The sequence below is a fragment of the Oncorhynchus masou genome, unplaced genomic scaffold, assembly GCF_036934945.1.
Source record: "Oncorhynchus masou masou isolate Uvic2021 unplaced genomic scaffold, UVic_Omas_1.1 unplaced_scaffold_564, whole genome shotgun sequence".
Lineage (NCBI taxonomy): Eukaryota > Metazoa > Chordata > Actinopteri > Salmoniformes > Salmonidae > Oncorhynchus > Oncorhynchus masou.
The window spans coordinates 31,723-57,094 of NW_027012059.1; the positions used below are offsets into that span (position 1 = coordinate 31,723).

At 47.1% G+C, this 25,372-nt stretch overlaps 1 pseudogene; it reads right to left on the reverse strand.

Moving 5' to 3' along the window:
* Positions 1–467: 467 nt before the first annotated feature.
* The window catches only part of LOC135536167 (tripartite motif-containing protein 16-like), a 51,068-nt pseudogene continuing 26,163 nt past the window's right edge, over positions 468–25,372 (reverse strand).

The following is a 25,372-nucleotide window of genomic DNA, read 5'->3' on the forward strand; positions in this document are numbered from 1 at the left end:
ATTATACCAGCTATGGGGGTATGTAATCTCGCTGAGACCTACTTCCCAGGCCACTGATAACTCTTTAGGCTGTGGAAAATTGGTTGTATAATTCGAACTCTGATTATTACAATATATATGTGTGGGCGCATTACTGGGGGGAGTCAGGTAGAAGCCGCTGTGTTCCATGATGCACTCCTGTGTACATGAATGATGATGTATTGTTTCATGCATGTGTGTTTAAATTCACCCCTGATGCTTCCACCACGTCCTGCTCTAATACCCAACTGTTGAACTTTTGGGGCCAGTTTTTCCAGCGGACCAGCACATTTTTGACCCTTTTCTCTCTTTTGATCTAGAATCTCCTCCACGTAAAAGACTTTGTCTTTACCCAACGGAACCTGTAATTCCTTCTCATAAAAAGATGACAACCAATATAACCAATATACATCAACACCAGACATCATGATTCATGGAAATGTACAGGATTAAAACATTGTATTGAATTTTAATTAATAACAATCAGTTTACAGTTTAACCAGCTCAGCAGTATAATTATAATCATAGAGACCAAACCCAGGATAGAGGGGCTGAGTGAATGTGGTCTGGACTCTGGAGGAGGGTCATTGTGTCAGAGACACTGTAGAAGGACAGAGTACCTGCCTTGTGATCCAGGTACACTCCTACTCTGGAGGACTGAGGGCCTGATACTTTAGTCTCAACATTATTGTGTATGAAACAATAACCACCTCTAGAGCACTTTAAACTCCAGGACTTGTTATTGTCTCCAAATCCACTATATGTCCCTGTTCTGCTGATGTCTTTATATGAGACTGCTGTATGAACAACATCACCAGTCCACTCCACCTCCCAGTAACAGCGTCCAGACAGACCCTCTCTACACAGAACCTGCCACCAGTAGGTGAATCTGTCTGGATGGTCAGGATATGGTTGGACTTGGCGTGTACAGGTCACCTTTCTGTTCCCTTCAGACAGAGAGAGGTCTGTGTATGCTGTGTTTGGGTCCAGTGTGAGCTGACAGGAATCTGGGAGAAGAGCAGAGACCAATGAGGGGAGTCAGAACAATAAGTTAAGTCAGATACTGTATCTCCCCTGTCTTTGATTAGAGCACAGCAGAGATCAAATCAGAGAAATATGATGAGTCAGATAGAGACCCAGTCTTTGATTAGATCTACTATTGCTATATATTTCTAGAGGGATTGTTAGGAGTGTCAGTAAAAAGAGACTGTTAGTTACTTCACAATAAAGAGACTCACATTGTAACAACTGTTCTCTGGTCTTGGGCTCTGGAGGCAGTACAACATCCACTATATTCACTACAGACACACAAACACATTGACAGAGAGAGGGAATGTTATCATCAGACCATATTCCACATGTATATGACTAGTAGGGAACTTTCAATGGTCTAAAGTTGATGTTCTTATTGTTTTCAACACACCTGTAGTGGAGATCTTGGTCCATTCTCCTTTAAGGAAGTCTTCTAGTTTCTCTCTCAGTTCAGACACAGTCTGACTCACATCTCCAAAGGACTGAAGAGGACGGACAATGATGCTGGGTAAGTCTGAAGATACACTGATACTGGAGAGAGACTGATACCTCTGGAGAGAGAGAGAGAGAGAGAGAGACTGATACCTCTGGAGAGAGAGAGAGAGAGAGAGAGACTGATACCTCTGGAGAGAGAGAGAGAGAGAGAGACTGATACCTCTGGAGAGAGAGAGAGAGAGAGAGAGAGAGAGAGACTGATACCTCTGGAGGGACAGAGAGAGAGAAAGAGAGAGAGGGGGGGAGACGGACAGAGAGAGAGAGAGAGGGGGACGGACAGAGAGAGAGAGAGAGGGGGACGGACAGAGAGAGAGAGAGGGGGACGGACAGAGAGAGAGAGAGGGACGGACAGAGAGAGAGAGGGGGACGGACAGAGAGAGAGAGAGAGAGGGGACGGACAGAGAGAGAGAGAGGACGGACAGAGAGAGAGAGAGGGACGGACAGAGAGAGAGAGAGAGAGAGGGGGACGGACAGAGAGAGAGAGAGAGAGAGGGCGGGGGGGAGAGAGAGAGAGAGAGAGAGAGGGGGACGGACAGAGAGAGAGAGAGAGAGAGGGGCGGACAGAGAGAGAGAGAGAGAGAGACGGACAGAGAGAGAGAGAGAGAGGGGGGGACGGACAGAGAGAGAGAGAGAGAGAGAGGGGGACGGACAGAGAGAGAGAGAGAGAGGGGGAAGGACAGAGAGAGAGAGAGAGGGGGACGGACAGAGAGAGAGAGAGAGAGGGGACGGACAGAGAGAGAGAGAGGGGGACGGACAGAGAGAGAGGGGGGGACGGACAGAGAGAGAGAGAGGGGGACGGACAGAGAGAGAGAGAGGGGACGGACAGAGAGAGAGAGGGGGGACGGACAGAGAGAGAGAGAGGGGACGGACAGAGAGAGAGAGGGGGACGGACAGAGGACAGAGAGAGAGGGGGACGGACAGAGAGAGAGAGGGGGACGGACAGAGAGAGAGAGGGGGGGACGGACAGAGAGAGAGAGAGGGGGACGGACAGAGAGAGAGAGAGGGGGACGGACAGAGAGAGAGAGGGGGACGGACAGAGAGAGAGAGGGGGACGGACAGAGAGAGAGAGAGGGACGGACAGAGAGAGAGAGGGGACGGACAGAGAGAGAGAGGGGGGACGGACAGAGAGAGAGAGAGGGACGGACAGAGAGAGAGGAGAGGACGGACAGAGAGAGAGGGACGGACAGAGAGAGAGAGGGACGGACAGAGAGAGAGGGACGGAGACTGACAACTCTGGAGAGAGAGAGAGAGAGAGAGAGAGGGGGACGGACAGAGAGAGAGAGGGGGACGGACAGAGAGAGAGAGGGGGACAGACAGAGAGAGAGAGGGGACGGACAGAGAGAGAGAGGGACGGACAGAGAGAGAGAGGGACAGAGAGAGAGAGGGACGGAGACTGACAACTCTAGAGAGAGAGAGAGAGAGAGAGAGGGACGGACAGAGAGAGAGAGAGGGGGACGGACAGAGAGAGAGAGAGGGGGACGGACAGAGAGAGAGAGAGGGGGACGGACAGAGAGAGAGAGAGTGGGGACGGACAGACAGAGAGAGAGGGGACGGACAGAGAGAGAGAGAGGGGGACGGACAGACAGAGAGAGAGGGGGACGGACAGAGAGAGAGAGAGGGGGGACGGACAGAGACGGAGAGAGAGAGGGGACGGACAGAGAGAGAGAGAGGGGACGGACAGAGAGAGAGAGGAGGGGGACGGACAGAGAGAGAGAGAGGGGGACGGACAGAGAGAGAGAGAGGGGGACGGACAGAGAGAGAGGGGGAGACGGACAGAGAGAGAGGGGGACGGACAGAGAGAGAGAGGGGGACGGACAGAGAGAGAGAGGGGGACGGACAGAGAGAGAGAGGGGGACGGACAGAGAGAGGGGGACGGACAGAGAGAGAGACAGAGAGAGGGAGAGGGACAGAGAGAGAGAGAGGGACAGAGAGAGAGAGAGGGACAGAGAGAGAGAGAGGGACAGAGAGAGAGAGAGGGACAGAGAGAGGGAGAGGGACAGAGAGAGGGAGAGGGACAGAGAGAGGGAGAGGGACAGAGAGAGAGAGAGGGACAGAGAGAGGGACAGAGAGAGGGAGAGGGACAGAGAGAGGGAGAGGGACAGAGAGAGGGAGAGGGACAGAGAGAGGGACAGAGAGAGGGACAGAGAGAGGGACAGAGAGAGAGAGAGGGACAGAGAGAGGGACAGAGAGAGAGAGAGGGACAGAGAGAGAGAGGGACAGAGAGAGGGAGAGGGACAGAGAGAGGGAGAGGGACAGAGAGAGAGACAGGGACAGAGAGAGAGACAGGGACAGAGAGAGAGAGAGGGACAGAGAGAGAGAGAGGGACAGAGAGAGAGGACAGACAGAGAGAGAGAGAGGGACAGAGAGAGAGAGAGGGACAGAGAGAGAGAGAGGGACAGAGAGAGAGAGAGGGACAGAGAGAGAGAGAGGGACAGACAGAGAGAGAGAGGGACAGAGAGAGAGAGAGGGACAGAGAGAGAGAGAGGGACAGAGAGAGAGAGAGGGACAGAGAGAGAGAGAGGGACAGAGAGAGAGAGAGGGACAGAGAGAGAGATAGGGACGGACAGACAGAGGGACGGACAGACAGAGGGACGGACAGAGGGACGGACAGAGGGACGGACAGACAAAAAGAGAGAGAGGGATGGACAGACAGACAGAGAGAGAGGGACGGACAGACAGACAGAGAGAGAGGGACGGACAGACAGACAGAGAGAGAGGGACGGACAGACAGACAGAGAGAGAGAGGGACGGACAGACAGACAGAGAGAGGGACGGACAGACAGACAGAGAGAGAGGGACGGACAGGCAGACAGAGAGAGAGGGACGGACAGGCAGACAGAGAGAGAGGGACGGACAGGCAGACAGACAGACAGACAGAGAGAGAGGGACAGAGAGAGAGAGAGGGACAGAGAGAGAGAGAGGGACAGAGAGAGAGGGGGACAGACAGAGAGAGAGGGGACAGACAGACAGAGAGAGGGGGACAGAGAGAGAGAGAGGGACAGAGAGAGAGAGAGGGACAGAGAGAGAGAGAGGGACAGAGAGAGAGATAGGGACGGACAGACAGAGGGACGGACAGACAGAGGGACGGACAGAGGGACGGACAGAGGGACGGACAGAGGGACGGACAGACAAAAAGAGAGAGAGGGATGGACAGACAGACAGAGAGAGAGGGACGGACAGACAGACAGAGAGAGAGGGACGGACAGACAGACAGAGAGAGAGGGACGGACAGACAGACAGAGAGAGAGAGGGACGGACAGACAGACAGAGAGAGAGAGAGGGACGGACAGACAGACAGAGAGAGGGACGGACAGACAGACAGAGAGAGAGGGACGGACAGGCAGACAGAGAGAGAGGGACGGACAGGCAGACAGAGAGAGAGGGACGGACAGGCAGACAGAGAGAGAGGGACGGACAGGCAGACAGACAGACAGACAGAGAGAGAGGGACGGACAGACAGACAGAGACAGAGGGACGGACAGACAGAGGGACGGACAGACAGAGAGGAGGGACGGACAGACAGACAGACAGAGAGGGACGGACAGACAGACAGACAGAGAGAGAGGGACGGACAGACAGACAGAGACGGACAGACAGACAGAGACGGACAGACAGACAGAGAGAGAGGGACGGACAGACAGACAGAGAGAGAGGGACGGACAGACAGACAGAGAGAGAGGGACGGACAGACAGAGGGACGGACAGACAGAGGGACGGACAGACAGACAGAGAGAGAGGGACGGACAGACAGACAGAGAGAGAGGGACGGACGAGAGAGAGGGACGGACGAGAGAGAGGGACGGACAGAGAGAGAGAGAGAGAGAGAGAGACGGACAGAGAGAGAGAGAGGGACAGAGAGAGAGAGAGAGGGGCGGACAGAGAGAGGGACAGAGAGAGAGGGACGGACAGAGAGAGAGAGAGAGGGACGGACAGAGAGAGAGAGGGACGGACAGAGAGAGAGGGGACGGACAGAGAGAGAGAGAGAGAGGGACAGAGAGAGAGAGAGAGGGGCGGACAGAGAGAGGGACAGAGAGAGAGAGAGAGAGAGAGAGAGAGAGGGACGGACAGAGAGAGAGAGAGAGAGGGACGGACAGAGAGAGAGAGGGACGGACAGAGAGAGAGAGAGAGAGAGGGACGGACAGAGAGAGGGACAGAGAGAGGGACAGAGAGAGAGGGACGGACAGAGAGAGAGAGAGGGACACGGACAGAGAGAGAGAGAGGGACACGGACAGAGAGAGAGAGAGGGACACGGACAGAGAGAGAGAGAGGGACACGGACAGAGAGAGAGAGAGAGACACGGACAGAGAGACACGGACACGGACAGAGAGAGGGACACGGACAGAGAGAGGGACACGGACAGAGAGAGGGACACGGACAGAGAGAGGGACACGGACAGAGAGAGAGAGAGAGGGACACGGACAGAGAGAGAGAGAGACACGGACAGAGAGAGAGAGGGACACGGACAGAGAGAGAGAGGGACACGGACAGAGAGAGAGAGAGAGGGACACGGACAGAGAGAGAGAGAGAGAGAGACACGGACAGAGAGAGAGAGAGAGAGGGACACGGACAGAGAGAGAGAGAGAGAGGGACACGGACAGAGAGAGAGAGAGAGAGGGACACGGACAGAGAGAGAGAGAGAGAGGGACACGGACAGAGAGAGAGAGAGAGAGGGACACGGACAGAGAGAGAGAGAGAGGGACACGGACAGAGAGAGAGAGAGAGGGACACGGACAGAGAGAGAGAGAGAGGGACACGGACAGAGAGAGAGAGAGGGACACGGACAGAGAGAGAGAGAGGGACACGGACAGAGAGAGAGAGAGGGACACGGACAGAGAGAGAGAGAGAGGGACACGGACAGAGAGAGAGAGAGAGGGACACGGACAGAGAGAGAGAGAGAGGGACACGGACAGAGAGGGACACGGACAGAGAGAGAGAGAGAGGGACACGGACAGAGAGAGAGAGAGAGGGACACGGACAGAGAGAGAGAGAGGGACACGGACAGAGAGAGAGAGAGAGGGACACGGACAGAGAGAGAGAGAGAGGGACACGGACAGAGAGAGAGAGAGAGAGGGACACGGACAGAGAGAGAGAGAGAGAGGGACACGGACAGAGAGAGAGAGAGAGGGACACGGACAGAGAGAGAGAGAGAGGGACACGGACAGAGAGAGAGAGAGGGGACACGGACAGAGAGAGAGAGAGAGGGACACGGACAGAGAGAGAGAGAGGGGACACGGACAGAGAGAGAGAGAGAGGGACACGGACAGAGAGAGAGAGAGAGGGACACGGACAGAGAGAGAGAGAGAGGGAGACACGGACAGAGAGAGAGAGAGGGGACACGGACAGAGAGAGAGAGAGAGGGACACGGACAGAGAGAGAGAGAGAGGGACACGGACAGAGAGAGAGAGAGAGGGACACGGACAGAGAGAGAGAGAGAGGGACACGGACAGAGAGAGAGAGAGAGGGACACGGACAGAGAGAGAGAGAGAGGGGGGACGGACAGAGAGAGAGAGAGAGGGAGGGGACGGACAGAGAGAGAGAGAGAGAGGGGGACGGACAGAGAGAGAGAGAGAGAGGGGGACGGACAGAGAGAGAGAGAGAGGGGGACGGACAGAGAGAGAGAGAGAGGGGGACGGACAGAGAGAGAGAGAGATAGGGACGGACAGACAGAGGGACGGACAGACAGAGAGAGAGGGATGGACAGGCAGACAGAGAGAGACAGAGAGAGAGGGACAGGCAGACAGAGAGAGACAGAGAGAGAGGGACGGACAGACAGACAGAGAGAGAGAGAGGGACGGACAGACAGAGAGAGAGAGAGGGACGGACAGACAGACAGAGGGACGGACAGACAGACAGAGGGACGGACAGACAGACAGAGGGACGGACGGACAGACAAACAGAGAGATAGGGACGGACAGGCAGACAGAGAGATAGGGACGGACAGGCAGACAGAGAGATAGGGACGGACAGGCAGACAGAGAGAGGGACGGACGAGAGAGAGGGACGGACAGAGAGAGAGAGAGAGAGGGACGGACAGAGAGAGAGAGAGAGAGAGGGGCGGACAGAGAGAGAGAGAGAGAGGGGCGGACAGAGAGAGAGAGAGGGGCGGACAGAGAGAGAGAGAGAGGGGCGGACAGAGAGAGAGGGGGGCGGACAGAGAGAGAGAGAGAGGGGCGGGACAGAGAGAGAGAGAGAGGGGCGGACAGAGAGAGAGAGAGGGGGGGGCGGACAGAGAGAGAGAGAGGGGGACAGAGAGAGAGAGAGAGGGGGGGCGGACAGAGAGAGAGAGAGGGGGCGGACAGAGAGAGAGAGAGGGGGGGACAGAGGACAGAGAGAGAGAGAGGGGGGCGGACAGAGAGAGAGAGAGAGGGGGCGGACAGAGAGAGAGAGAGAGAGGGGCGGACAGAGAGAGAGAGAGAGAGGGGAGGGGCGGACAGAGAGAGAGAGAGGGGCGGACAGAGAGAGAGAGAGGGGGCGGACAGAGAGAGAGAGAGGGGGCGGACAGAGAGAGAGAGAGGGGGGACAGAGAGAGAGAGAGGGCGGACAGAGAGAGAGAGAGGGGCGGACAGAGAGAGAGAGAGGGGACGGACAGAGAGAGAGAGAGAGGGGGCGGACAGAGAGAGAGAGGGGGGGACAGAGAGAGAGAGAGGGGGACGGACAGAGAGAGAGAGAGAGGGGCGGACAGAGAGAGAGAGAGAGGGGCGGACAGAGAGAGAGAGAGAGGGGCGGACAGAGAGAGAGAGAGGGGGGCGGACAGAGAGAGAGAGAGGGGGACGGACAGAGAGAGAGAGGGGGACGGACAGAGAGAGAGAGAGGGACGGACAGAGAGAGAGAGAGGGACGGACAGAGAGAGAGAGAGAGACGGACAGAGAGACATTTCCCATGAAGTTAATTTCATACCACATGTAACAAGACAGTTTAGTTACCTGGAGGAAATGGATGTGATCCTCTGTGTGTGAGAGCTGCTCCAGCTCAGTGCTTCTCTTCCTCAGCTCAGCGATCTCCTGCTTCAGTTGCTCCAGGAGTCCTTCAGCTTGACTCACTTGAGCCTTCTCTTGGGCTCTGATCAGCTCCTTCACCTCAGAGCTCCTTCTCTCAATGGAGCGGATCAGCTCAGTAAAGATCTGATCACTGTCCTCCACTGCTGACTGTGCAGAGCGCTGGAGAGAGAGACAGAGAGAGAGACAGAGAGAGACAGGTTCAGTCAGAACTCTGCTCTCCAGGTCCACCAGGCCTTGTCCTCCCTCCTGGACAGACAGGTACAGAACACCTCTTGGTCCTGCTCTACTCTCCTCCCTCCTGGACAGACAGGTACAGAACACCTCTTGGTCCTGCTCTACTCTCCTCCCCCCTGGACAGACAGGTACAGAACACCTCTTGGTCCTGCTCTACTCTCCTCCCTCCTGGACAGACAGGTACAGAACACCTCTTGGTCCTGCTCTACTCTCCTCCCTCCTGGACAGACAGGTACAGAACACCTCTTGGTCCTGCTCTACTCTCCTCCCTCCTGGACAGACAGGTACAGAACACCTCTTGGTCCTGCTCTACTCTCCTCCCTCCTGGACAGACAGGTACAGAACACCTCTTGGTATATCATATATATCTCATTTCATCATTCAGAACTTTAAGCATATCTTTGGGAGGAGGTCCAGCCTGTTTGACAAAGATAAACAAAGATTTTTTTCCAATTTTTGCTTACAAAATAATCAAATGTAATGTTTTTTACCAAAAACTCTACATGGACAGCAGAAAGCTGTGATCAATTAAATACAACGTTAGCTAGATATTATCTGTGTCATTGATAGCCTGGCACAGATAGTAAAACTACATTAAATACAACGTTAACTAGATATTATCTGTGTCATTTATAGCCTGGCACAGATAGTAAAACTACTGTAGCGACCCGCACAGACAGCTGTGTGTTATGTGTTCGGCTAGTAGCTGGTTGTGTTGTACTTACCAGTTCCCAGTGTTCGCGGGGTCCGACATGCCAATCAACCTGCTATCTGCCAATCACAGGAATGCCTGGGATGTTCTGATGCCGGGCATCCTGGTGGTTGGCGGAGTGGCGTGGAGGGGGCGGGGCATTGGAAGTTAAGCTTCAGCCTTTGTTCTCTCTCTGACGTCTGGGCTTCACAAGAGAAGGTCCCGATTGGCTTGTGGGGTATCTTTCATTTATTTGGCGTGAGCTCAGGCCAAACAGTAGCCTGTGTAAAGTTGCTAATAAACCGTCAATTCGTAACTCAATCCTCTGTCTGGACAATTGTTCCTTTATGATCGAGTCAGGTCATTACACTACATTAAATACAACGTTAACTAGATATCATCGCCACATAACTTATGTCGAATTTAAAAGACACCGTTACCGTTAGTAACGTCTGTTACACTGTAACTTACAGGCAGCCTCACATAAAACCCTATTGGTTAACAAAGCTTTGATTATGACCAAAGTCTATAGTAGTGAAAACTCTCTCTCTCTATTCTAATTTACCACACATTCACATCACTGCCTCGACATGAATGTGTCCTGTCAGAGCCGTTTCCTGTCCGTTAACTGTTAACAGTCTCGAGCCACAGCTTAACCAATGAGCTACAAGGAGGACTGACAGTCACGAGCGGTGCAGCAGCCTCTGCAGCAGCAGCCTCCCCCGGGTCCTAGTGCCCGCCCGGTAAGACGGTTAAGATGCGATGGAACGGTTGACGGAGAGAAAATAAATCACAGAGAAAATATATTGACTGATATATTGAATTGTTTAGGGAAGCTTTAGCTTTGGCTTTAATACAATCTGAAAATACTTGAAAATAAAAATAATAGTTGCCCTCCTCAGGACAATAAAACCCTCACAGACCAGCTTCTTCTTCTATGATATAATGGAGGTCCTCAAACCAACGTTAAAGGTGCATGGCGCCACCTACTGTGGTGGAGTGTGTTCAATCACGGTTTACACCTCTAAATCCTCCAACGGAACTCAGTACTTCTGAGAAAATAAAAGAGTCCTACTAACTTCTAATAGACCCTCCCCCATCCCCCAAATCCCTTCCAAACTCTCCCAACCCTGTCCAACCCCAATGACACTTCAATCTTTCCCTCTCTTCAACATCCTTATAACAATATCACAACACATACAATAAATAATAAATAAATAAATACACTTCAAATAAACTTCTCTGGTTCTGAACTCTTCTCCACACCTTCTACCTCCCTCATTCATTTCCATTTCACCTCCAGGACTCAGTCTGGGGCACGACTCACTCTGTTTGCACTTGAATTATAACATTTGAAATGTCTCTATTCTTTTGAAAATAAATGTTGTTTAATGTTTATTCATGATTGTTTATTATCTATAATGGAGGTCCTCAAATCTTATTTTGGGGATATGGAGGCGTCTCGTGTGGCCAATAGCCTGGGGAAATGCATAGCGCCAAATTCAAATAATACGCGATAAAACTCAAACTTTCATTAAATCACACATGCAGGGTACTCAATTAAAGCTACACTCGTTGTGAATCCAGCCATTATGTCAGATTTTAAAAATGCTTTTCGGCGAAAGCATGAGAAGCTATTATCTGATAGCATGCACCCCCCTGAACCACCTGAACGAGATGTAAACAAATGAATTAGCGTCGCCGGCGCTACACAAAACGCTGAAATAAAATATAAAACATGCATTACCTTTGACGAGCTTCTTTGTTGGCACTCCAATATGTCCCATAAACATCACAATTGGTCATGTTTTTCGATTAATTCTGTCCATGTTTACCCCAAATGTCCATTTATAAAGCCCGTTTTGATCCAGAAAAAAACAGCTTTCCAAAACGCAACGTCATGACAAAACATTTCAAAAGTTGCTTAAAACTATGCCAAAATATTTCAAACTACTTTTGTAATCCAACTTTAGGTATTTTTAAACGTTAATAATCGATCAAATTGTTGACGGGGCGATCTGTATTCAATAACAGCAAGTCAACAATACATGCACGGTTTTCTCTCTTCCATAACATAATCCACAGTGTAACCTCTGCCTCTTCTTCGTTTCACCAATGATTAACTTCAACCCAAAGACTGGTGACATCCTGTGGAAGTTGTAGGAACTGTAAACTGGGCGCTATCTAATTTCCCTTGACAAAGACAATTCAGGGAACTGCCAGAGGGATTTTTGTTTTTCTGAACAGTTTTTCCTTGGGCTTTTGCCTGCTACATAAGTTCTGTTATAGTCACAGACATGATTGAACCAGTTTTAGAAACTTCAGAGTGTTTTCTATCCACATATACTAATCATATGCATATACTATATTCCTGGCATGAGTAGCAGGAAGTTGAACAACAAAACCCACATGCTTTTTATCAAAAAGTAGAAATGCTGCACCCTATCCTTTAAGAGGTGTGGTCCACAAACCAACATTAAAACCCTCACAGACCAACTTCTTCTATGATATAATGGAGGTCCTCAAACCAACGTTAAAGGTGCATGGCGCCACCTACTGTGGTGGAGTGTGTTCAATCACGGTTTACACCTCTAAATCCTCCTACCGAACTCAGTACTTCTGAGAAAATAAAAGAGTCCTACTAACTTCTAATAGACCCTCCCCATCCCCTAAATCACTTCCAAGTGTAATGTTTACTGTTCATTTCTGATTGTATATTTCACTTTTGTTTATTGTCTATTTCACTTGCTTTGGCAATATAAACATATATTTCCATGCCAATAAAGACCTTTAAATTGAATTGAGAGAGAGACAGTTCCATTTTAATGTATAGGGGACATGAGTCGTCATGGTTACTCATGGTTATGTGATGAGGCAGGCCAGTTGGTTACATGAACCAGTCTATTCTCTGAAAGGGGTCCAGACAGCCTGTTCCGAACAGTGGGGTCAGTGGGATTGAATAGGGGCCCCTCTCTCTCTCTCTCTGACTGGAGGAGAGAAGTGAAATGGTGTGTCTCCTCTGGTCAACAATACTCACCTTGAAAGACTCCACAGCTTGTTGGAGCTCCTTCAGCTCCTTCTCTCTCTCCTGGAATCTCTGCTGGACCTTCTGCTGACTCATTCCCAGCTGCCTCTGTGGAGAATCACTCTTCAATGAGCTATCAAGCTTTATTAGTCCAGTAGATCAATAGTATAGTAATGTGACATAGGACCCATAGAGAGGAAGGTCTACAATCCTGAGGAAGTCCCTTTACAATATTATATTATGTTGCTATGTGAATGATTATAGTTTTTATGGCAGGATTTCATGTATCAAGGTGTTGAGGCTGAACTTTGGACTCAAAAAACGCTATTCAGAATGATAATAGTGTTTGACTTTAGAAAATGGTGATGCATTTGGAGAATCTGGGTTAACATATCTATATACTCAGGGTTTGTGTTCATAGTTGTTCTGCTGTGGATCCATTTCATTTGAATGATCTCATATTCAAACAGATTTAGTTCCTACTGTATCTTTAATTCTTTGTTTATCAGACAGCCACCAACAAGTTGTTCTGGTCTTACCTGTTTCTCAGTCCTCTCTGCTGCAGCCGACACTGTATCATGGCCTTTATGTTCATCCATTGTACACAGATAACAGATACACTGCTGATCGGTACGACAGTAAACCTCCAGCAGTTTGTCATGATGAGAACAGATCTTCTCCTGTAGTTGTGCGGTGGCTTTGACCAGCTTGTGCTTCTTGAAACCAGGAAATTCATAGTGAGGTTGGAGGTGAGTGTCACAGTAAGAGGCCAGACACGCCAGACAGGACATGAGGGCTTTCTGCTTTCTGGTCCCAGTGCAGAAATCACACGCCACATCTCCAGGTCCAGCATAGCAGAGAGCAGGAGGGGGAGCAGCCTGGAGTCCTGTCTTCCTCAGTTTCTCCACCACTTCAGCCAACATGTTATTTTTCCTCAGATTAGGCCTTGGAGTGAAGGTCTCTCTGCACTGAGGACAGCTATAGACCCCTTTCAGAACATCCTGATCCCAGCAGCCCTCAATACAGCTCCTACAGTAACTGTGTCCACAGGGAATAGTGACCGGCTCCTTCAGTAGATCCAGACAGACAGAACAACAGAACTGGTCCTGGTCCAGCAGATCTCCCTGTTGAGCCATTTGGACGGTTGTTCACTCTCACACAGACAGACGACAGAGAGACTCAGATCAGTTTCGTTTCCTCAGAAGAGAGTTTGAGGGAAGGGGAGGGACTTCCTGGTTCTGCCAGAGGGCTGGGGTTAGAGGGAGGGAAGGAAGGAGTGAGAGAGGGAGGGGTTAGAGGACGGGAGGGAGAGAGAGAGGCAAAGTTGAGAAGGAGACAATATTTTAGTTCCTAGGTTAGGACCCTTAATATAGAATAAATTAAATAGAGTGGTTAGAATATATAAAGGGTAACAGTTTCTATGAAGTACATATCTATAATGCTTTTAATGAATGTTGTAAAGTCTTAAACTGATGTGCTGTGATACTAACTATAAGCGTCCATAATAACTCATACGTGGTTGTAAAAGTGTACAATGTGTTGTAGATAATTAGCTACAATGGGGGGAGGGGGGACTTGAAATGGATACAATGTACTGTAGGTGAAATGAATACTGTATGTACAGACTGATCATTGAGAATGATGTGACACTTTACATTACAGTGTGTTTATTGGTGTGTAATTGGTCCTGGTGGTACAGTGGTGTAACAGGTACTGTGATGCCTCATTCCTCCACTGTACCAGCAGCAGTAACCCAAACCAGTAATAAGGCTACTGTCATGGAAAGAGGTACAGGAAATATAAAGGATCTATACATCTATGATATACTGTATGTAATGATATGTCTACTAGATGGTGTTCTATACTGTATGTAATGATATGTCTACTAGATGGTGTTCTATACTGTATGTAATGATATGTCTTCTAGATGGTGTTCTATACTGTATGTAATGATATGTCTACTAGATGGTGTTCTATACTGTATGTAATGATATGTCTACTAGATGGTGTTCTATACTGTATGTAATGATATGTCTACTAGATGGTGTTCTATACTGTATGTAATGATATGTCTACTAGATGGTGTTCTATACTGTATGTAATGATATGTCTACTAGATGGTGTTCTATACTGTATGTAATGATATGTCTACTAGATGGTGTTCTATACTGTATGTAATGATATGTCTACTAGATGGTGTTCTATACTGTATGTAATGATATGTCTACTAGATGGTGTTCTATACTGTATGTAATGATATGTCTTCTAGATGGTGTTCTATACTGTATGTAATGATATGTCTTCTAGATGGTGTCCTATACTGTATGTAATGATATGTCTACTAGATGGTGTTCTATACTGTATGTAATGATATGTCTACTAGATGGTGTTCTATGCTGTATGTAATGATATGTCTTCTAGATGGTGTTCTATACTGTATGTAATGATATGTCTTCTAGATGGTGTTCTATACTGTATGTAATGATGTCTACTAGATGGTGTTCTATACTGTATGTAATGATATGTCTTCTAGATGGTGTTCTATACTGTATGTAATGATATGTCTACTAGATGGTGTTCTATACTGTATGTAATGATATGTCTTCTAGATGGTGTCCTATACTGTATGTAATGATATGTCTACTAGATGGTGTTCTATACTGTATGTAATGATATGTCTTCTAGATGGTTTTCTATACTGTATGTAATGATATGTCTTCTAGATGGTGTTCTATACTGTATGTAATGATATGTCTACTAGATGGTGTTCTATACTGTATGTAATGATATGTCTTCTAGATGGTGTTCTATACTGTATGTAATGATATGTCTACTAGATGGTGTTCTATACTGTATGTAATGATATGTCTACTAGGTGGTGTTCTATACTGTATGTAATGATATGTCTTCTAGATGGTGTTCTATACTGTATGTAATGATATGTCTACTAGATGGTGTTCTATACTGTATGTAATGATATGTCTACTAGATGGTGTTCTATACTGTATGTAATGATATGTCTACTAGATGGTGTTCTATACTGTATGTAATGATATGTCTACTCGATGGTGTTCTATATGTATGTAATGATATGTCTACTAGATGGTGTTCTATACTGTATGTAATGATATGTCTACTAGATGGTGTTCTATACTGTATGTAATGATATGTCTCTGTCTTCTAGATAGTGTTCAACCGTTCGCTGCCTGCACCCGACACCCGACTTGCATCACCACCCTGGATGGTTCCGACCTAGAATATGTGGACATCTATAAATGCCTAGGTGTCTGGCTAGACTGAAAACTTTCCTTCCAGACTCATATCAAACATCTCCAATCCAAAATCAAATCTAGAATCGGCTTTCTGTTTCGCAACAAAGCCTCCTTCACTCACGCCGCCAAACTGACTATCCTACCAATCCTCGACTTCGGCGATGTCATCTACAAAATGGCTTCCAATACTCTACTCAGCAAACTGATACAGTTTATCATAGTGCCATCCGTTTTGTTACTAAAGCACCCTATACCACCCACAACTGCGACCTGTATGCTCTTGTTGGTTGGCCCTTGCTTCATTCTCGGCAACACCCATCCGTAGCACGCGCTCCAGCAGGTGTATCTCACTGATCATCCCTAAAGCCAACACCTCATTTGGCTGCCTTTCCTTCCAGTTCTCTGCTGCCTGTGACTGGAACTTTTATCTCACTCACCAACTTTAAACATCTGCTATCTGAGCAGCTAACCGATCGCTGCAGCTGTACATAGTACATCGGTAAATAGCCCACCCAATTTACCTACCTCATCCCCATACTGTTTTTGTTTATTTACTTTTCTGCTCTTTTGCACACAAGTATCTCTACCTGTACATGACCATCTGATCATTTATCACTCCAGTGTTAATCTGCTAAATTGTAATTATTCGCCTACCTCCTCATGCCTTTTGCACACAATGTATATAGACTCTCTTTTTTTCTACTGTGTTATTGACTTGTTAATTGTTTACTCCATGTGTAACTCTGTGTTGTCTGTTCACACTGCTATGATTTATCTTGGCCAGGTTGCAGTTGTAAATGAGAACTTGTTCTCAACTAGCCTACCTGGTTAAATAAAGGTGAAATAAAAATAAAAAGACAATAACATTGAGCACGTCTGGGACCTGTTGGACCGGAGGGTTTGCAGATGCCTTGGTGGAAGAGTGGGGTAACATCTCACAGCAAGAACTGGAAAATCTGGTGCAGTCCATGAGGAGTAGATGCACTGCAGTACTTAATGCAGCTGGTGGCCACACCAGATACTGACCGTTACTTTTGATTTTGACCCCCCCCCCCCTTTGTTCAGGGACACATCATTCAATTTCTGTTACTCACATGTCTTTGGAACTTGTTCAGTTTATGTCTCAGTTGTTGAATCTTGTTCTGTTCATACAAATATTTACACATGATTTGTGTTTCTATGTTTTGGCCGGGTATGGTTCCCAATCAGGGACAGCTGTCTATCGTTGTCTCTGATTGGGCATCATACTTAGGCAGCCCTTTTCCCTCCTTCTGTGTGGGATCTTGTTCTTTGTTTGTGTTCAGGTAGTTGAAGAAAGCTATTCGGTCGTTGGTTTCTTTATTGTTTTGTTTTTTTCTGAAGTTTCACTTCGATAATAAATGATGTGGAACTCAAAGAACGCTGCGCCTCGGTCTCATCCTTCTGACGACACCCGTTACAAGTTCTAGCTGGGCAGACATTTTACGAACTGACATGTTGGAAAGGTGGCATCCTACGACAGCACCACGTTGAAAGTCACTGTGCTCTTCAGTAAGGCCGTTGTACTGCCAGGGTTTGGAGATTGCATGACTAGGTGCTCGGTGTTATACACGACAGGAATGGGTGTAGCTGAAATAGTCAAATCTACTCAATTGAAGGGGTGTCCACATACTGCTATATATATATATAGTGTATCTGTAAGGGGGGTCCACATACTGCTGTATATATAGTGTATCTGTAAGGGGTGTCCACATACTGCTGTATATATAGTGTATCTGTAAGGGGTGTCCACATACTGCTGTATATATAGTGTATCTGTAAGGGGTGTCCACATACTGCTGTATATATAGTGTATCTGTAAGGGGTGTCCACATACTGCTGTATATATAGTGTATCTGTAAGGGGTGTCCACATACTGCTGTATATATAGTGTATCTGTAAGGGGTGTCCACATACTGCTGTATATATAGTGTATCTGTAAGGGGTGTCCACATACTGCTGTATATATAGTGTATCTGTAAGGGGTGTCCACATACTGCTGTATATATAGTGTATCTGTAAGAGGTGTCCACATACTGCTGTATATATAGTGTATCTGTAAGGGGTGTCCACATACTGCTGTATATATAGTGTATCTGTAAGGGGTGTCCACATACTGCTATATATATAGTGTATCTGTAAGGGGTGTCCACATACTGCTGTATATATAGTGTATCTGTAAGGGGTGTCCACATACTGCTGTATATATAGTGTATCTGTAAGGTCCCTCCGTGGAATTCAAACACAGATTCAACCACAAAGACCAGGGAGGTTTTCCAACGCCTCAACGGCTCAGTCTTAGATCGCTGCTCCTGAGTGGCGCAGGGGCCTAAGGCACTGCATCTCAGTACAATAGGTGTCACTACAGTCCCTGGTTTGAATCCAGGCTGTATCACAGGGGTCTAAGGCACTGCATCTCAGTACAAGAGGTGTCACTACAGTCCCTGGTTTGAATCCAGGCTGTATCACAGGGGCCTAAGGCACTGCATCTCAGTACAATAGGTGTCACTACAGTCCCTGGTTTGAATCCAGGCTGTATCACAGGGGCCTAAGGCACTGCATCTCAGTGCAAGAGGTGTCACTACAGTCCCTGGTTTGAATCCAGGCTGTATCACAACCGGCCGTGATTGGGAGTCCCATAGGGTGGAGCACAATTGTCCCAGCATTGTCCGGGGTAGGCCGTCATTGTAAATAAGAATTTGTTCTTAACTGACTTGTCTAATTAAAAAAAAAAGGTTAAAACACTTAGAGTTTAATGGCTGTGATTGGAGAATGCAAATTAATTACTTAAAATCATACAATGTGATTTTCTTGATTTTTGTTTTAGATTCCGTCTCTCACAGTTGAAGTGTACCTATGATAAAAATTACAGACCTCTACATGCTTTGTAAGTAGGAAAACCTGCAAAATCTGCAGTGTATCAAATAATTGTTCTCCCCACTGTAGGTGCCCCTATTGAAATCAAATCAGACATCAACAGCATCATCCTGGAAACCCTAGACCCACTCCAATTCACATACCGCCCCAACAGATCCACAGATGACGCAATCCCAATGGCACTCTACACTGCCCTTTCCCACCTGGACAACAGGATCAGTTACATGAGAATGCTAAGCTAAGGAGCCTGGGACTAAACACCTCCCTCTGCAACTGGATCATGGACTTCCTGATGGGCAGCAATGGTGGACAAAATGATATGTAGATTAGACATGCTATGTTGAGTTAACCTTAGAGAATTGTCTCTTGTTATGTGCTCGTATTACTTCGCTGATTCAGGCTTGTCTTTGTGTGACTTAGTCACAAGGCCGTACAGCTCAGAGCCGTTTGGGTTACGACCGCAGGGTGTGAAACATCCCGTTTCAGTTCTATCTGAAGGAAGTCATCTCTATAGAAACGGGCAGGAAGTAACAGAGAAGAGTGTGCAATCTGAACAGACAAGCTTTTCTATACTCAGTTTCTACACACTAACTGTCATATAGAGGAGAGGAAGTAGTTTCTAGAAAAGGATTCGGATCGGTTAACTACTCCATTGTTGTAAATCTTATAATTAATTGTTTGAAAGAATCTGAAGCCTAAGGGGTGCGTGCTCAGTCCCCTCCTGTACTCCCTGTTCACCCACAACTGCGTGGCACGACTCCAACACCATCATTAAGTTTGCTGTTTGCAGTGTTTTGTACACTGCTGCTACAAACTGTTTATTATCTATGCAAAGTCACTTCCCCCCCCTACCTACATGTACAAACCAATCTAACAAACCTAAACCCCTGCACATTGACTCCTACCATATCTGTTATTTTATCCTGTTAAACTAACCTAACGAACCTAAACCCCTGCACATTGACTCCTACCATATCTGTTATTTTATCATGTTAAACTAACCTAACGAACCTAAACCCCTGCACATTGACTCCTACCATATCTGTTATTTTATCATGTTAAACTAACCTAACGAACCTAAACCCCTGCACATGGACTCCTACCATATTTTATCATGTTACCTTGTTCTTATTTTTTTACATTACTTAATTTAGTAAATATTTTCTTAACTCTATTTTCTTAAAACTGAATTATTGGTTAAGGGCTTGTAAGTAGATTGTAAGTAGATATTTCATTAGTTTTGAGGAGGCATTGAATGGTTGCTACATATATTTTATATATATATATATATTCTTTCCATGTTTTTTTAATTTTAGGCTTTTTAATTTCATATTTTGATATTTTTTATTTTATAATAAATAAATAAATGTATTAACACTTTTTTGGTTAGTACATGGTTCCATATGTGTTATTTTTGATGTCTTCACTGTTATTCTACAAAGTAGAAAATAGTCCTTATAAAGTAAACTCCTGGAATGACTAGGGTGTGTACAATCTGTTGACTGGTACTGTATGAACACTAGTATTCAGACATTACTCAGTCAGCAATGTCTGGTTGATCCATTTGATATGTCATGAGCACGTACTGTAGTTAGGATACGGTCCTAGTATTGACTGGATCAGGGGTATCTATGATTGGACCAGTCAGAAATATCAGTTATTGGTATGATATACTGGAGTGTATGTGTTTGTCCCAGGAGAATCTGCGGCCCCAGTTCGAAGCCAAGTACTCCCGAGTAGAGAGAGTAAACCCCATCTCTGGCAAGCCGGAGCCCTTCCAGCCCTTCACTGACAAACTCAGCAGACTCATGGTCTCTGTGTCTGGCATCTTCTTCATGGTAATGTTAGAGTTGCGTAAATTCGAATCTGGTATCAGGATAAATATAACAATGAGTCACCGATTTTATACTATGTATTTTTTATTAGCTAAGTCATAAATGGCAAATGCAACGTTCGTATATACGGGCTCACTGTAATACCACGCAGGGCAGAACAGAGAACTGACAGGATGTACGTAAACATTGTTCTGATACACATTATGATAGACGGAGTTCAAGCCCGTCTGTTGGCCTATCACAGTAGAGACTGGGCGTGGTTTAAACTTGCCCAGCCTATCGCAGGCGCTCAGGCGGGTCCGCGCCTCTTGGCGCTTCTTCCTCCCTCCGTCGATGTATAGATCCTGACTGTTCAACCAACATCAGATAATATTTAATCATATATATGCTAATGGCTATAATGTAAAATACAGAATCCAACAAAGGTCAGGCAAGAGAGAACAATAAGGGTGAACAGAAATACACTTTTACAATCAAGTGTATTTACCTTATAGATATGAAAAAGTGTTTGTACACCAAAAAATAAGAGACATCTACCACTATCAGATTAGAGACGTAACAGATAAGAGCCATATCAGATTAGAGCCATAAGGGAGACTAGACATCTACCACCCCACTACAACTATCAGATTAGAGCCATCAGGGAGACTAGACATCTACCACCCCACTACCAGATTAGAGACGTATCAGATAAGAGCCATATCAGATTAGAGCCATAAGGGAGACTAGGTATCTACCACCCCACTACAACTATCAGATTAGAGCCATCAGGGAGACTAGACATCTACCACTATCAGATTAGAGCCATAAGGGAGACTAGACATCTACCACCCCACTACCACTATCAGATTAGAGCCATAAGAGAGACTAGACATCTACCACCCCACTACCACTATCAGATTAGAGACGTATCAGATAAGAGCCATATCAGATTAGAGCCATAAGGGAGACTAGGTATCTACCACCCCACTACAACTATCAGATTAGAGCCATCAGGGAGACTAGACATCTACCACCCCACTACCACTATCAGATTAGAGCCATAAGGGAGACTAGACATCTACCACCCCACTACAACTATCAGATTAGAGCCATAAGGGAGACTAGACATCTACCACCCCACTACCACTATCAGATTAGAGCCAGAAGGGAGACTAGACATCTACCACCCCACTACCACTATCAGATTAGAGCCATAAGGGAGACTAGACATCTACCACCCCACTACCACTATCAGATTAGAGCCAGAAGGGAGTCTAGACATCTACCACCCCACTACCACTATCAGATTAGAGCCAGAAGGGAGTCTAGACATCTACCACCCCACTACAACTATCAGATTAGAGCCATAAGGGAGACTCGGCATCTACCACCCCACTACCACTATTAGATTAGAGCTATAAAGGAGACTAGACATCTACCACCCCACTACCACTATCAGATTAGAGCCAACAGGGAGACTAGACATCTACCACCCCACTACCACTATCAGATTAGAGCCATAATGGAGACTAGACATCTACCACCCCACTACCACTATCAGATTAGAGCCATAAGGGAGTCTAGACATCTACCACCCCACTACCACTATCAGATTAGAGCCATAAGGGAGACTAGACATCTACCACCCCACTACCACTATCAGATTAGAGCCGGAAGGGAGACTAGGCATCTACCACCCCACTATCAGATTAGAGCCATAATGGAGACTAGACATCTACCACCCCACTACCACTATCAGATTAGAGCCATAAGGGAGACTAGACATCTACCACCCCACTACCACTATCAGATTAGAGCCATAATGGAGACTAGACATCTACCACCCCACTACCACTATAAGATTAGAGCCATAATGGAGACTAGACATCTACCACCCCACTACCACTATCAGATTAGAGCCATAAGGGAGACTAGACATCTACCACCCCACTACCACTATCAGATTAGAGCCATAAGGGAGACTAGACATCTACCACCCACTACCACTATCAGATTAGAGCCATAAGGAGACTAGACATCTACCACCCCACTACCACTATCAGATTAGAGCCATAAGGGAGACTAGACATCTACCACCCCACTACCACTATCAGATTAGAGCCATAAGGGAGACTAGACATCTACCACCCACTACCACTATCAGATTAGAGCCATAAGGGAGACTAGACATCTACCACCCCACTACCACTATCAGATTAGAGCCAACAGGGAGACTAGACATCTACCACCCCACTACCACTATCAGATTAGAGCCATAAGGGAGACTAGACATCTACCACCCCACTACCACTATCAGATTAGAGCCATAAGGGAGACTAGACATCTACCACCCCACTACCACTATCAGATTAGAGCCATAAGGGAGACTAGACATCTACCACCCCACTACCACTATCAGATTAGAGCCAGAAGGGAGACTAGACATCTACCACCCCACTACCACTATCAGATTAGAGCCATAAGGGAGACTAGACATCTACCACCCCACTACCACTATCAGATTAGAGCCATAAGGGAGACTAGACATCTACCACCCCACTACCACTATCAGATTAGAGCCATAATGGAGACTAGACATCTACCACCCCACTACCACTATCAGATTAGAGCCATAATGGAGACTAGACATCTACCACCCCACTACCACTATCAGATTAGAGCCATAATGGAGACTAGACATCTACCACCCCACTACCACTATCAGATTAGAGCCATAAGGGAGACTAGACATCTACCACCCACTACCACTATCAGATTAGAGCCATAAGGGAGACTAGACATCTACCACCCCACTACCACTATCAGATTAGAGCCAACAGGGAGACTAGACATCTACCACCCCACTACCACTATCAGATTAGAGCCATAAGGGAGACTAGACATCTACCACCCCACTACCACTATCAGATTAGAGCCATAAGGGAGACTAGACATCTACCACCCCACTACCACTATCAGATTAGAGCCAACAGGGAGACTAGACATCTACCACCCCACTACCACTATCAGATTAGAGCCAACAGGGAGACTAGACATCTACCACCCCACTACCACTATCAGATTAGAGCCATAAGGGAGACTAGACATCTACCACCCCACTACCACTATCAGATTAGAGCCATAAGGGAGACTAGACATCTACCACCCCACTACCACTATCAGATTAGAGCCATAAGGGAGACTAGACATCTACCACCCCACTACCACTATCAGATTAGAGCCAGAAGGGAGACTAGACATCTACCACCCCACTACCACTATCAGATTAGAGCCATAAGGGAGACTAGACATCTACCACCCCACTACCACTATCAGATTAGAGCCATAAGGAGACTAGACATCTACCACCCCACTACCACTATCAGATTAGAGCCATCAGGGAGACTAGACATCTACCACCCCACTACCACTATCAGATTAGAGCCATAAGGAGACTAGACATCTACCACCCCACTACCACTATCAGATTAGAGCCAGAAGGGAGACTAGACATCTACCACCCCACTACCACTATCAGATTAGAGCCATAAGGGAGACTAGACATCTACCACCCCACTACCACTATCAGATTAGAGCCATAAGGGAGACTAGACATCTACCACCCCACTACCACTATCAGATTAGAGCCATAAGGGAGACTAGACATCTACCACCCCACTACCACTATCAGATTAGAGCCATCAGGGAGACTAGACATCTACCACCCCACTACCACTATCAGATTAGAGCCATAAGGGAGACTAGACATCTACCACCCCACTACCACTATCAGATTAGAGCCAGAAGGGAGACTAGACATCTACCACCCCACTACCACTATCAGATTAGAGCCATAAGGGAGACTAGACATCTACCACCCCACTACCACTATCAGATTAGAGCCAACAGGGAGACTAGACATCTACCACCCCACTACCACTATCAGATTAGAGCCAACAGGGAGACTAGACATCTACCACCCCACTACCACTATCAGATTAGAGCCAACAGGGAGTCTAGGCATCTACCACCCCACTACCACTATCAGATTAGAGCCAACAGGGAGACTAGACATCTACCACCCCACTACCACTATCAGATTAGAGCCATAAGGGAGACTAGACATCTACCACCCCACTACCACTATCAGATTAGAGCCATAATGGAGACTAGGCATCTACCACCCCACTACCACTATCAGATTAGAGCCATAAGGGAGACTAGACATCTACCACCCCACTACCACTATCAGATTAGAGCCATAAGGGAGACTAGACATCTACCACCCCACTACCACTATCAGATTAGAGCCATAAGGGAGACTAGACATCTACCACCCCACTACAACTATCAGATTAGAGCCATAAGGGAGACTAGACATCTACCACCCCACTACAACTATCAGATTAGAGCCATAAGGGAGACTAGACATCTACCACCCCACTACCACTATCAGATTAGAGCCATAAGGGAGACTAGACATCTACCACCCCACTACAACTATCAGATTAGAGCCAGAAGGGAGACTAGACATCTACCACCCCACTACCACTATCAGATTAGAGCCATAAGGAGACTAGACATCTACCACCCCACTACCACTATCAGATTAGAGCCATAAAGGAGACTAGACATCTACCACCCCACTACCACTATCAGATTAGAGCCATAATGGAGACTAGACATCTACCACCCCACTACCACTATCAGATTAGAGCCATAAGGGAGACTAGACATCTACCACCCCACTACAACTATCAGATTAGAGCCATAAAGGAGACTAGACATCTACCACCCCACTACCACTATCAGATTAGAGCCAGAAGGGAGACTAGACATCTACCACCCCACTACCACTATCAGATTAGAGCCATAAGGGAGACTAGACATTTACC